The sequence below is a fragment of the Pristiophorus japonicus genome, chromosome 21, assembly GCF_044704955.1.
Source record: "Pristiophorus japonicus isolate sPriJap1 chromosome 21, sPriJap1.hap1, whole genome shotgun sequence".
In the NCBI taxonomy this organism is placed as follows: domain Eukaryota; kingdom Metazoa; phylum Chordata; class Chondrichthyes; family Pristiophoridae; genus Pristiophorus; species Pristiophorus japonicus.
Genome location: NC_091997.1, coordinates 84,446,404 through 84,459,265, shown reverse-complemented (window position 1 = coordinate 84,459,265; position 12,862 = coordinate 84,446,404). Strand labels below are relative to the sequence as shown.

Sequence of the window (12,862 nt, the reverse complement as noted above, 5' to 3'; positions counted from 1 at the left end):
TCGGGATCCAATCGTGTGTGTGGGGGGAGGGAAGCAGGTTTGCATCGTGGACTGTTGGGGGGGTAAGCATTCCTGCTCCTCCAGGCCCACAGTGAAGGAAAGGCACTTACCTGTAGCATCCAGCCGTTCTTGCCTCCCTTCAGCTCTCGGGTTTCGAAATGAGATCTAAAATTGGAGGCACGGCGGCCTCATTAAAATATTTTAATGCAGGACCCGCCTCTGGAGAGCAGGTTAGTCGCCTATCCCCCAACCCAACCCCGGGTTTCACATTTTAACATTTTTAACGCGCCTCTCCGCTCTGCCCCCATATCCGATCCGCGATCTCTCCCTCCCTCCGCTCCACTCCTCGACTGCGGTCTGGTGCCACACCGACCTGCCCGACAGACAGCCAGCCCCTCAATCTGGCCGGGGATCAGATTCCAAAAAATGTAAACCGTTACATTCTCAAGGCCTCCGGGGAATTTTCAGGTTAAACCTCGCCTTCTCGTAAATATTCATTCTGTTTCTCTCACCGCCAAATTCTGCCTGACCTGCTATTTCACTATTTTCAGTTTCTACATCAAATACGTTTCTCTTCTTCACATCTGCAGCATTCTTTCTCTCCCCCGCCCCCTGCAATGTTCCTTCGCTTAATAACTGTCAACCAGAGTACAGCGTGTGCCTGTTTCAATGTTGCTCGTTTCCCCCTCCAGCCTGTCAGTTAGAAAACCAGACAAGACTGTCCTTGCAATATTCGTATGCGTTTAGGCTGGGACAAAGATTCTGACTGCAGCTGCTTTTTAAAAACTCTGTGGACAATTTTCATCTTCAGGTCTGAATAAATTCTAAATGGTTTAAAACTGATGTAAATCCTGCCAGACATATCAAATGCAAATTCTACATATTTTTCAGGTCAAATCTCCTTTGCATAATTATTCACGGCAACCAGTACAGTCTAGGGATGACATGAGCGGGAGAGAAAAATTGTGTCCAAATATAAAGGAATTGGGAGTGTGACAATCTAGATAAAAATGCAGAAAGCTTTTGAAAAGTCTTAAGAGACATCTTAACCATCAAAAGCCTTTACCAAAGTTTAAGGCACAAGAGATTGGAAAATTGCAGGCCAAAAAAATGGAGATAAGGGATGAAGTTAGGTTTAGATATAATTGTAGACAAGTGATAGAGCAGCCCTACATCAAAATCCTGCTTTGATGGCTGAAGTTGAGGTGCGGTACAACGGGTGCAGAAGTGGAGCGGCAGGCCCCAGAGTGGAGCCAGGGATGGGGACACTGGGTCCAGAGTCAACCACGAAGGAAGCACATGCACAGCCACTTACTCTGTTGTGGTTCTCTCATCAGAAACATGTGACTGATAATACCACATGGTTCCTAGTGACCAAACAGCTCACTCAAAAGGAGCAACATTCAAGATCTTTTAATAATATAGGTTGAACCTAACTGTGATATATCAGCTCATGTTGTTCAAATACCAATTAATAGAGATGGAACTAATTAAGAAAGTCAAATTAGTATTCTCAGCATTTCCAGAGAGCACTAACTTGGTCTGCAACTTGTATCTGAAGTAACATTTTCCACTCTATTGCATTGACGGTTCTCATTGATAGCTTTTTCTGTTAAAACTGAGAACTTTATTAGAGTTCTTTATGAGCCTTCACTGTCATGCACTGCCTGATGGATTTAAGGTATTCTAAACAATGTGTGATATTTTTGAATTAGCAATGAAGAGTGCATTCATAGTCTTGAAAGAAATTGAAATTGTGGGTGAGCCAAAGTACACACACATATCATTGAAATCAGGACACAGCAAACTAGAATTCCCCAACACAGAGCCACCTTGTGATACCAACCCCTGTATGTAAATTAGAAACTGGTTACTGGGTTTTAAACATCTTATTTAACTATATTGACAGGCATAAAAACAGGCAGATATTCTGGAAATACTCAGCAGGTCAGGCAGCATCTGTGGAGTGAGAAATAGAGTTAACGTTTCAGCTCGATGACTTTTTGTCAGAACTGGAAAAAGTTAGATTTGTAACAAGTATTAAGTCAGGGAATGGGGGAGATGGGAAAGAACAAAAGGGAAGGTCTGTGATAAGATGGAGAGATTAAAAGACAGAAGGGATGATGGTGCGAGGCAAAAGGAGATGGTAATGGGACAAGTAAAGAAACAACGGATGGGTCTACAAGTGTGTTGTTATGTATTGATGCTTGGGGTCACCAGATACCAGAGGGCGCCACTGTCAGAGGTCTTCAGGCTGTACGTGCGTGTGTGCGGTCATTGGTATATAAGCACGGGTACTATGTCACGTGGGTACTTTGGGCGCGAATAAAGTTGGATTATGTTTACACCTGAGGCCAATTACAGTAACAAGACTCTTGAGTCATTACATTTGGCAACGAGGTAACTTAGAACCTTCGCATGTACAATGGGCACTATTGGAATTCTGGAGAGATTTTCAGAGGGCGAGGATTGGGCGGATTTTATCGACCGCCTGGATCAGTATTTTGTGGCCAACAAAATGGAGGGAGCAGCTGACGCAGTTAGGCGCAGGGCGGTTTTCCTCACTGTTTGTGGTCTGAAAATTTACAGCCTTATGAAGAACCTTCTCTCATCTTTATATCCAACGGACAAAGAGTACGAGGATTTATGTGCTTTGGTGCGTGACCATCTTAAGCCAAAAGATGGGATCATCATCTCACGCTATCGCTTCTATACGCATGTTCGTGCTGAGGGTCAGAATGTGTCGGGATTTGTCGCCAACCTACAATGTCTTGCTGAGCCGTGTAAGTTCGGGAACGTGTTGGAAGACATGCTGCGAGATTTCTTTACTATAGGCATCAACCATGATGTGATTCTTCGGAGGTTATTGGCCAAAGAGAAGCTGGATTTGAGAAAGGCCATTGCGACTGCCCAGGCATGCATGACGACTGATGATAATTGGAGGCAGATATCATCGAAGAGTCGGAGCTCCACGGCAGGTACTGTAAACAAGATTGTGTCGTCGTCTGACAGAGCTGCTTATGGCAGGGCCTACTCGACTGCTTATGTGAAACCTGTAGCTGCTCAGAGTCCGCCAACTGGTACGCATCTGATTTCACCCTATTGGTGTTGGGGGGCAATCATCGGCCTCACCAATGTTGGTTTAAACAATATGCCTGCAATGGCTGTTCGAGAGTGGGGCATCTTCCGAGAATGTGCCCACAAATGAGCAAGCGTGCTGCCACTCATCACATTGTTGATGATGACCAGTCAAGTGCTGGCCTGGATACACAACCCGGGGAGGAAGTGTATGGTCTGTATTCGTTCTTGGGAAGGAGCCAGCCGATAATCGTTAATGTGAAGCTGAATGGCGTGCCTGTATCAATGGAGCTGGACACAGGTGCGAGTCAGTCAATAATGAGCCAAAGGACATTTGACAAGCTGTGGGACACTGAGGCAGTGAAGCCTAAGCTGAGTCCAGTCAATGCCAAGTTGCGTACTTACATTAAGGAACTCATACCGGTGATTGGCAGTGCAGTAGTCAAGGTGTCATATGATGGTGTGGTTCATGATCTATCATTATGGATCATCCCAGGTAATGGTCCAATGCTATTCGGCAGGAATTGGCTCGAGAAAATCAAGTGGAACTGGAATGATGTCAAAGCATTGTCCTCGATGGATGACACTTCATGTTAAAGAAGTTTCCTTCTTTGTTTGAACTGGGCATTGGTAATTTTACTGGAGCCAAGGTGCAGATTCACCTGGATTCTGATGCAAAGCCTGTCTATCATAAAGCTCAGTCTGTTCCTTACATGATGAGGGAGAAGATTGAAATTGAGCTTGACAGACTCCAACGTGAAGGGATCATATCACCGGTGGAGTTTAAAGAGTGGGCCAATCCCATTGTTCCTGTATTGAAGAGTGATGGCACTGTCAGGATTTGTGGAGACTACAAGGTTACGATTAACCGATTTTTGAAACAGGATCAGTATCCGATACCGAAGGCTGATGACCTGTTTGCCATGCTAGCTGGTGAAAAGTCGTTCATTAAACTAGATCTGACGTCGGCCTATATGATACAGGAGCTTGTCGGCACTTCAAAGAAACTCACCTGCGTCAATAGCCATAAAGGACTGTTTGTATACAACAGATATCCTTTTGGAATTCGTTCAGCTGCAGCCATACTTCAGAGGAATATGGAGAGTCTACTGAAGTCCGTTCCTAGAACTGTCAGGTTTCAAGATGACATTCTAGTCACAGGTCGCGACACTGCAGAATATCTGAACAATCTTGAAGAAGTCCTACATCGTCTGGACAAAGTGGGACTCAGGCTGAAATGTTCGAAGTGTGTCTTCATGGCACCTGAAGTTGAATTCCTGGGGAGGAAGATTGCTGCTGATGGCATCAGGCCTACTGATTCAAAAAGCAAGGCCATCAAAAATGCACCCAGGCCTCAGAATGTGATGGAGCTGCCTTCATTCCTTGGGTTACTCAACTACTTCAGTAATTTCTTCCCTAGATTGAGCACTTTATTAGAACCACTGCACATGCTACTCAGAAAAGGCGACAACTAGGTCTGGGGTGTGTCTCAAGATAGAGCCTTTGAGAAAGCTAAAAATCTGCTCTGTTCAAACAAGCTGCTTGTTCTCTATGATCTGTGTAAGCATCTTGTATTGGCCTGTGATGCTTCATCATATGAGGTTGGCTGTGTACCCCAACAAGCAAATGAGTCGGGTAAACTACAACCTGTTGCGTGTGCTTCTAGAAGTTTGTCAAAGTCGGAAAGAGCTTACAGCATGGTAGAAAAAGAAGCTTTGGCCTGTGTGTATGGGGTCAAAAAGATGCATTAGTATCTGTTTGGTCTTCGTTTTGAGCTCGAAACGGATCACAAGCCACTTATTTCATTGTTTTTGGAAGATTAAGGTATTAATACTAATGCATCATCCCATATCCAGAGGTGGGCATTGACATTGTTTGCCTATGATTATGTTATTCGTCATAGACCAGGCACTGAGAATTGTGCCGATGCACTGAGTCGTCTACTGTTGCCCATACCTAAGGTGGAGACTCCTCAACCTGCAGATCTACTGTTAGTAATGGATGCCTTTGAGAGTGAAGGAACTTCTGTCACTGCTCAACAAGTTAGGATCTGGACCAGCCATGATCCTACTTTATCGATTGTGAAATGTTGTGTCCTCAGTGGTGATTGGTCTGCAATACCTATGGAGATGTGTGATGAGACCAAACCTTACAACCGTCACAAAGATGAGCTGTCTATTCAGTCAGATTGTTTACTGTGAGGTAATCGTGTCATTATGCCCAAGAAAAGTAGAGAAAAACTACATAGCACTCACCCCGGTATTGTCATGATGAAAGCCATTGCTAGGTCTCATGTATGGTGGCCTGGAATTGACTCTGATCTGGAATCATGTGTGCATCAGTGCAATACTTGCATGCAGCTAAGTAAAGTACCAGCGGAATCTCTGCTGAGTCTTTGGTCGTGGCCATCTAAACCATGGTCGAGGATCCACATCGATTTTGCGGGCCCTTTCATGGGAAAGATGTTTTTTGTTGTGGTGGATGCATATTCAAAGTGGATAGAGTGCATTATTACATCATCCAGTACATCTACAGCTACTATTGAGAGCCTTCGTGTCATGTTTGCTACTCATGGTTTGCCTGACATTGTTGTGAGCGACAACGGATCTTGCTTCACAAGTCTTGAGTTTCAGGAGTTCATGAAACTCAATGGTCATAGATGTGTGAGGTCAGCACCATTCAAACCTGCTTCTAATGGTCAAGCAGAGCGTGCTGTTCAAACCATCAAGCAGAGTATGAAACGTATAACTCAGGGTTCACTGCAGACTCGTTTGTCATGTATATTGCTCAGTTACAGGACAAGACCTCATACGCTTACTGGGGTTTCCCCTGCTGAACTACTGATGAAGAGACATCTCAAGACCAAGCTTTCTCTTGTTCATCCTGATCTGAATGATCGTGTTGAAAGCAGACGTCAAAGTCAGCAATGGTGTCATGATCGTGCTGCTGTGTCACATGACATCTCTGTCAACGCTCCGGTTTATGTACTGAATTATGGTCAAGGTCCAAAGTGGATCGTTGGTACTGTTACAGCCAAGGAGGGTAACAGAGTGTTTATTGTCGTGCTCAAGAATGGGCAAACATGCAGGAAACATGTTGATCAGGTAAAACTGCGGCACAGAGATGAATTGGAACCATTTGAGGAAGATGCAGTCAGTGACCAACAAACCAATGTTCATTCATCAGAGGACTTTGCTGTCATTACTGAACCTGGACCTTCAGTCTCTGATGTGGTTATTACCACTTCCATCAGATCGGTTACTCAGCCTCCAGTCACAACTGACTCAGAATGCTCACCTAGAACTGAAGTTGAACTGAGATGATCAACGCGTGAGAGGAAAGTTCCAGATTTGTAAAGAGACTGATATTAAGATCTTGAAAGGGGATGTTGTTATGTATTGATGATTGGGGTCACCAGACACCAGGGGGCGCCACTGTGAGAGGTCATTGGGCTATACGCATGCGTGCGCGGTCACTGGTATATAAGCGCGGGTACTTTTTTGGGCGTGAATAAAGTTGGATCAGGTTTACATCTGAGGCCATTTACAGTGGCAAGACTCTTGAGTCGTTACAGGCGTAAATGGGAATAGCAGAATCATCAAAAGCTGCCATCCAAAGAAATGGGGGCAGTTATGATCTGAAATTGTTGAATTCATTGTTGAGCCTGGAAGGCTGTAAAGTGCCTAATCAAAAGATGAGGTGCTGTTTCTCGGACTTACGTTGAGCTTCATTGGATCAGTGTAGGAGGCTGAGGACAGAGAGGGAGTGGGGCGGAGAATTAAAGTGACAAGCGACCGGAAGCTCAGGGTCACGCTTGCGGACTGAATGGAGTGTTCTGCAAAGCAGTCACCCAATCTGCGTTTGGTCTCCCCAATGTAGAGGAGACCACATCGTGAGCAGCGAATACAGTATGCTAAGTTGAAAGAAGTACAAGTAAATTGTTTGGAGCCCTGGTCAGGGGGAAGAGAGGAGGCAAAGGGGCAGGTGATGTATCTCCTGCGCTTGCGCGGGAAGGTGCCATGGGGGTAATTGAGGAGTTAACCAGGGTGTCACGGAGGGAACGGTCCCTTTGGAATGCAGAAAGGGGAGGGGAGGGGAAGATGTGATCGGTGGTGGGATCACGCTGGAGGCGGCGGAAATGGCAGAGGATGATCGGTTGATTGTGGAGGCTGGTGGGGTGAAAAGTGAGGACAAGGGGAACCTTGTTGTGGTTCTGGGAAGGAGGGGAAGAGGTGAGAGCAGAAGAGCAGGAAATGGGACAGACATGGTCGAGGGCCCTGTCAACCACGGTGGAGGGGAACCCTCGGTTGAGAAAAGAGGAAGACAAATCAGAAGCACTGGTGCGGAAGGTGGCATCGTCAGAACAGATATGACGGAGACAGAGAAACTGGGAAAATGAAATAGAGTCCTTGGAGGTTATTTTGATCTGTAATGCACTGCCTGGAAAGGGCTGTGGAAGCAGATTGAATATTAACTTTCAAAATGGAATTGGATATATAGTTGAAAAGGATTTGCAGGGCTACGGGGAAAGAGCAGGGGAGTGGGATTAATTGGATAGCTCTTTCAAAGGCTGAAGAGTGCTGTATGATTTTTTTTCCCCAAATTCATTTAGAACTGGAAGAGGCATTCCAAGGTTATTTCTTTTGTACAATGACTTCAGCATTGAGCCATTGGGTAATGAGTTGTGACACAGAACTGTGAACAGGAATGTCTGAATAAAAACCCCCTGTGCTATAATGGCTACTTTCATCACACCCGTCTCTGATTTACTGTTTGCTCCTGGTGGAACCATGCCTTGTTGACTTTCAATGAATGGTTGTTGTGACCCTCTATTGCAACTTGTGGGATGAGATTCAACTTCAGATTACACGGAAAATGAGAAAACAGGTGTCCACGCACTGCACTTATAGGCAGCTCAAACTCATTTAGTTGACCTATTATTCCAAAACGTTGCTGATGTTCCCGAGCATATTACAGTCCAGAAGAATACAGTGTATAGCATGTGAGACTGCGATCATGTTTTCAGTCTTGATCATGAGCCAAGAGCAACAAACAATAAATACTTTAAAATTCAAAGCACTGCCGATATGTTGCAAAATATTAAACCAGACCCACGCTAACTTCCTTTCCATCACACTTCCAGACATGTTCCAAATAACATTCATTCCAGCCAGTCCATGGAATTAGATCTCATCGCTACAACACAGACCGTTTGCTGTGGTATGTCAGAAAGAAATTGTGCGGTCACCGGTCTGTGGTTTGCTGTATAAAGAGAAAAGCTGACCATGAAATATATAAATATGAAAGATGTATTAGCAAATTTAATACACTTGTTCCGGCAAAATAAACTGGCTGAACTGGCTCAATCTACCAATCTAAACCGCTCCCCTTCACCTTACCAACTACAATTAACGAAAACACAGAGGTTGTTTGCATAGTCTGGCCATGTTTCGTATTTGTGGTCTCTTAGGTTAAACTGGCTTACCAAAGCAGGCACACTGCACTCAAATTCAATTGCCCCATAACACTGAGAACAGCTAAATGATGAATGTTCCCTTCCCAGCTGGGAAGATATATCCAAAGCCTGATATTTATTATTTCAACATCAGTTCCCACTTAAGTTGTTTGCACATATGAGTCATCAATTTCCTATTTTTCCAAGGGGGTTCGAAATGAATTAAAGTTCAGTCACAGACTTACATTCTCATGTCAGTACTCAGACTACCCATATATAGTTTAGTTAATTCTGACCATGTGTTCCTTGTTAATGGATTTTAGTACAAATTTGATATTGTGCAAAAAAACAGTGCGATAATCTGTCTGCAAATCATATGACCAGTCTAAAGTATTTGGACTTTTACCACTCGAATGTAACTGAATCGAGAGTTTTATCCATCCTCCAATTATTGGTTAGTCAGTCACATATAAAATCTTAATGCTGGTGTTTTATTGGGTCAGCAGCTCCTTCATTCGGGGTAACTTGGTCGCAGCTCCACAAGTGTGACAGCTCACACAGATAGGGTTACGTATGTGCCCAAAAAGGGCCTGCTGCTAAACCTCGAGGAAAGCACTCCATTAACCTCTTTACTCTGGAGTCTGATGATATCTAGTCTGATGCTGCAGCCGTGTCTAGCTCCCTATTGCTGAAATAAAAAGTGAACTGCAATTACTTTTTGTGTAGCGTTGGTTGCAGAAAGTGTGTAGACCCAAGCATTTGTCAAGTTCTCTTCGAATCATAGAAATGTACGGCAAAGAAGGAGGCCATTCGGCACATCGTGTCTGAGCCAGCAGAAAAAGAGCTATCCAGCCTAATCCCACTTTCCAGTTCTTGGTCCGCAGCCTCGTAGGTTACGGCACTTCAAGATGTAGTGTAAATGGACTTTAGCAAAGCTTTTGATAAGGTCTCACATGGTAGACTGGTCACGAAGGTTCAAGCCCATGGGATCCAGGGCAAAGTGACGATTTGGATCCAAAATTGGCTTAGAGGTAGGAAGCAAAGGGTAATTGTTGATGGATGTTTTTATGACTGGAAGGATGTTTCCAGTGGGGTTCCACAGGGCTCAGTACTGGGTCCTTTGCTTTTTGTGGTATACATCAATGATCTAGATTTGAATATAGGGAGTATAATTAAGAAGTTTGCAGATGACACTAAAATTGGCTGTGTGGTTGATATTGAAGAAGAAAGTCATGGACTGCAGGATATCAATCTACTGGTCAGGTGGGCAGAGCAGTGGCAAATGGAATTTAATTCAGAGAAGTCTGAGGTAATGCACTTTGGGAGGGCTAATAAGGAAAGGGTATACACATTAAGCGGTAGGCCATTTAAAAGTATAGATGAACAAAGGGACCATGGAGTGCTTGTCCACAGAACTCTTTTGGGAGGAAACGAAAACATTAAATTGTGGCCCCCCGATCTGGGGGACGCACCAAACATTTACAAGGCTCTTTTTTTGGGTTTTTTTTTTCTTTTTTTTTGTGTTTTTTTTTAAAGTTTTTTTTTGGGCACTAAAATCATATTTTTTCTCCCAAGTGCCCCCTATAAAAGGGGAGGGGGACACGAAAAACACCGGCAATTAAAACAAATTAAACTTTAAAACATAAAATCAAATTTAAATTTGGTTGCCGGGCGTGATGATGCACTCCAGTCCCTCCGGTGCCCACCTCTCGCGGAAGGCCGCGAGCATACCGGTGGACACTGCGTGCTCCATCTCCAAGGACACCCTGGCGCGGATGTACGCACGGAAGAGAGGCAGGCAGTCAGGTTGAACGACTCCCTCGACCGCCCGCTGCCTGGACCGGCTGATGGCACCCTTGGCCGTGCCCAGGAGCAGTCCTACGAGGAGGCCCTCGGACCTACCCGCTCCCCTCCGCACAGGGTGCCCAAAGATCAGGAGTGTGGGACTGAACTGCAGCCAGAATTTCAGGAGCAGCCCCTTTAAATAATAAAACAGGGGCTGCAACCTTGTGCATTCGATAAAAACATGGAACACGGACTCTTCCAGACCGCAGAAATTGCAGGCGGCCTGGGAGCCCGTGAACTGGCTTAAAAATTTTATTGCACGGCACTGCTCCGTGCACCACCCTCCAGGCCAAGTCCCCGATGAATAGTGGGAGGACCCCTGCGTAGAGTGCCCTCCATCGGGGACCCCCACCTCCTCCGGACGGCAAGATGGTACGCCATGGCTTGTCCGGACGACAGGCAAGGATGGCAAAATTGAGAGTGTGCAGGAGCAGCCCGTACAGGAAACCCCTCAGTGTAGAACTGAAAGGCACGGAGGGGATTTCCCTGAGGCGGCTCAAGTTGTGAGGCGCCGGCTCCTGAGGGAGGTTTCGGGGTTTGGCGCCGATGAGGAATTCCGTCCGGACAGGGGTCAGTTCGGACGGGATCTCCCCACGTGCTTCAGCCTCCTCGATGCACCTAGCGGAGTCAGGGCCCAGAGCTGTTTTTAGCGACTCGATGGCATCGGCCGCGCAACGGACGTCGGCCGTATTTAGGCGCCGCGCCAGCGTGTCTGGCGCCATCCAGCCCGCACCTTCACCATCGAGCAGGTCCCTGACCCTAGTCACCTCACCAGCCACAGCCCTCTCGCCCGACTGCCACCTAAAACCTCGGTCGTGGAGGTACAGATTCCCGAGCAGCGGCTCGTGCAGGACAGCTGCCACTCCAGCCGGTGGAGAGCTGCACTTGATGGAGACTTTGTTCCAGACCCTGATGAGTTCCCTGTAAAAGACAGGCAGCTCCTGGAAGGCAGTCCTGACGCCCCCCATGCTCACAAACAGGAGCTGCGTGTCGTAGTTGAGGCCGTGCTGCTGGCGGAAGAAATACGTCGCCAGAGAACACCACCTAGGAGGGGGCTCGACGTAAAGGTATCTCTGCAGGGTCTGCAGACGGAAAGTCGCGAGCTGGGTGCTGACGCACACCAACGACTGACCGCCCTCCTCAAGCGGGAGACTCAAGACCGCGGCAGAGACCCAGTGCTTCCTGTTGTTCCAAAAGAAGTCCACCAGCTTCTTCTGTATCTTGGTGACAAATGCAGGTGGAGGAGTCAAAGTGACCAGCCGGTACCACAGCATGGCGGCCACCAGCTGCTTTATGACTAGCACTCGACCCCTGTAGGACAGCACTCGGAGCAGTCCTGTCCAGCGCCCTAGGCGAGCACCGACCTTGGCCTCCAGCTCTTGCCAGTTCGCCGGCCAGGCTTCCTCGTCGGGGCTAAGGTAGACTCCCAGATAGAGGAGATGGCTCATGCTCCAGGCAAAAGGCCTGAGCTCCTCCGGCAGGGAGTCCACCCGCCACTGACCCACCAGGAGTCCGGAACATTTCTCCAAGTTGATCCTGGCGGAGGATGCGGCCGAGTAAATCTCCTGGCACTTACGCATCCTCCGCAGGTCAGCGGGATCCTCTACCGCGAGGAGCACGTCATCGGCGTAAGCCGAGAGGACGACCTCCACGCCCGGCCCTTGCAGAGCCAGTCCCGTCAACCTCGTCCGCAGGAGGCGCAGGAAAGGCTCCACGCAGATGGCATATAACTGGCCGGACATGGGGCATCCCTGGTGCACTCCTCTCCCAAAGCGAAGGGGCGCCGTCAAGGACCCGTTAACCTTAATCAGACACTCCGCGGCGGCGTACAAAAGTCTGATCCGGGCGACGAAATGTATCCCGAGCCCGAAAGCGCGCAGAGTTCCGAACAGGTAGTCGTGATCCACCCTGTCGAACGCCTTCTCTTGGTCGAGAGATAGGAAGGCGACCGACAGACCAGCCTCCTGGGAATGGTGGATGAGGTCCCGGACCAGCTGGATGTTATCGTGGATTGTCCGGCCCGGGACCGTGTAGGACTGGTCGGGGTGGATCATGTGGTCCAGCACGGCGCCAAGGCGAGCAGACATCGCCCTGGCGAAGATTTTGTAGTCCGTGCTGAGGAGGGAGACCGGGCGCCAGTTTTTAAGGAGGCGGAGATCGCCCTTCTTAGGCAGCAGGACGATGACTGCCCTGCGCCAAGAGAGGGGCATCTCCCCGGTCGCCAGACTTTCCCCCAGGACCCGCGCATAGTCGCTCCCCAGGACGTCCCAGAACGCCCTGTGGAACTCCACGGTCAGCCCGTCCAGCCCCGGGGATTTTCCCCTCGAGAGCCGGGCGAGGGCACCGGTCAGCTCCGCCAGGCTTAGCGGAGCTTCCAGATTTTCGGCGCCCTCCGGGCGGACCTTCAGCAGGTCCTCCCACAAAACTCTACGCGCTTCCTCGCTGGACGGCTCCGGAGAGAACAGAGCCCCGTAATATTCACGG

General features: G+C 47.8%; 2 long non-coding RNA genes across 4 annotated transcripts in view; one reads left to right on the top strand and one right to left on the bottom strand.

Annotated features, from left to right (window-relative positions):
* The window catches only part of LOC139234155 (uncharacterized), a 48,152-nt gene extending 47,544 nt beyond the window's left edge, over positions 1-608 (bottom strand). Inside the window, exon 1 of one of the 3 annotated variants that reach the window (XR_011588284.1) lies at positions 531-608. This is a non-coding gene — a long non-coding RNA (uncharacterized lncRNA). Of the gene's footprint in view, positions 1-110; positions 206-373; positions 504-530 lie in introns of those variants that run through there. The other 2 variants (XR_011588285.1, XR_011588283.1) reach the window with 2 other exon arrangements.
* Positions 1-12,862, top strand: part of LOC139234156 (uncharacterized) — a 46,258-nt gene that overhangs the window by 545 nt on the left and 32,851 nt on the right. The gene's annotated exons all lie outside the window — the stretch shown is intronic.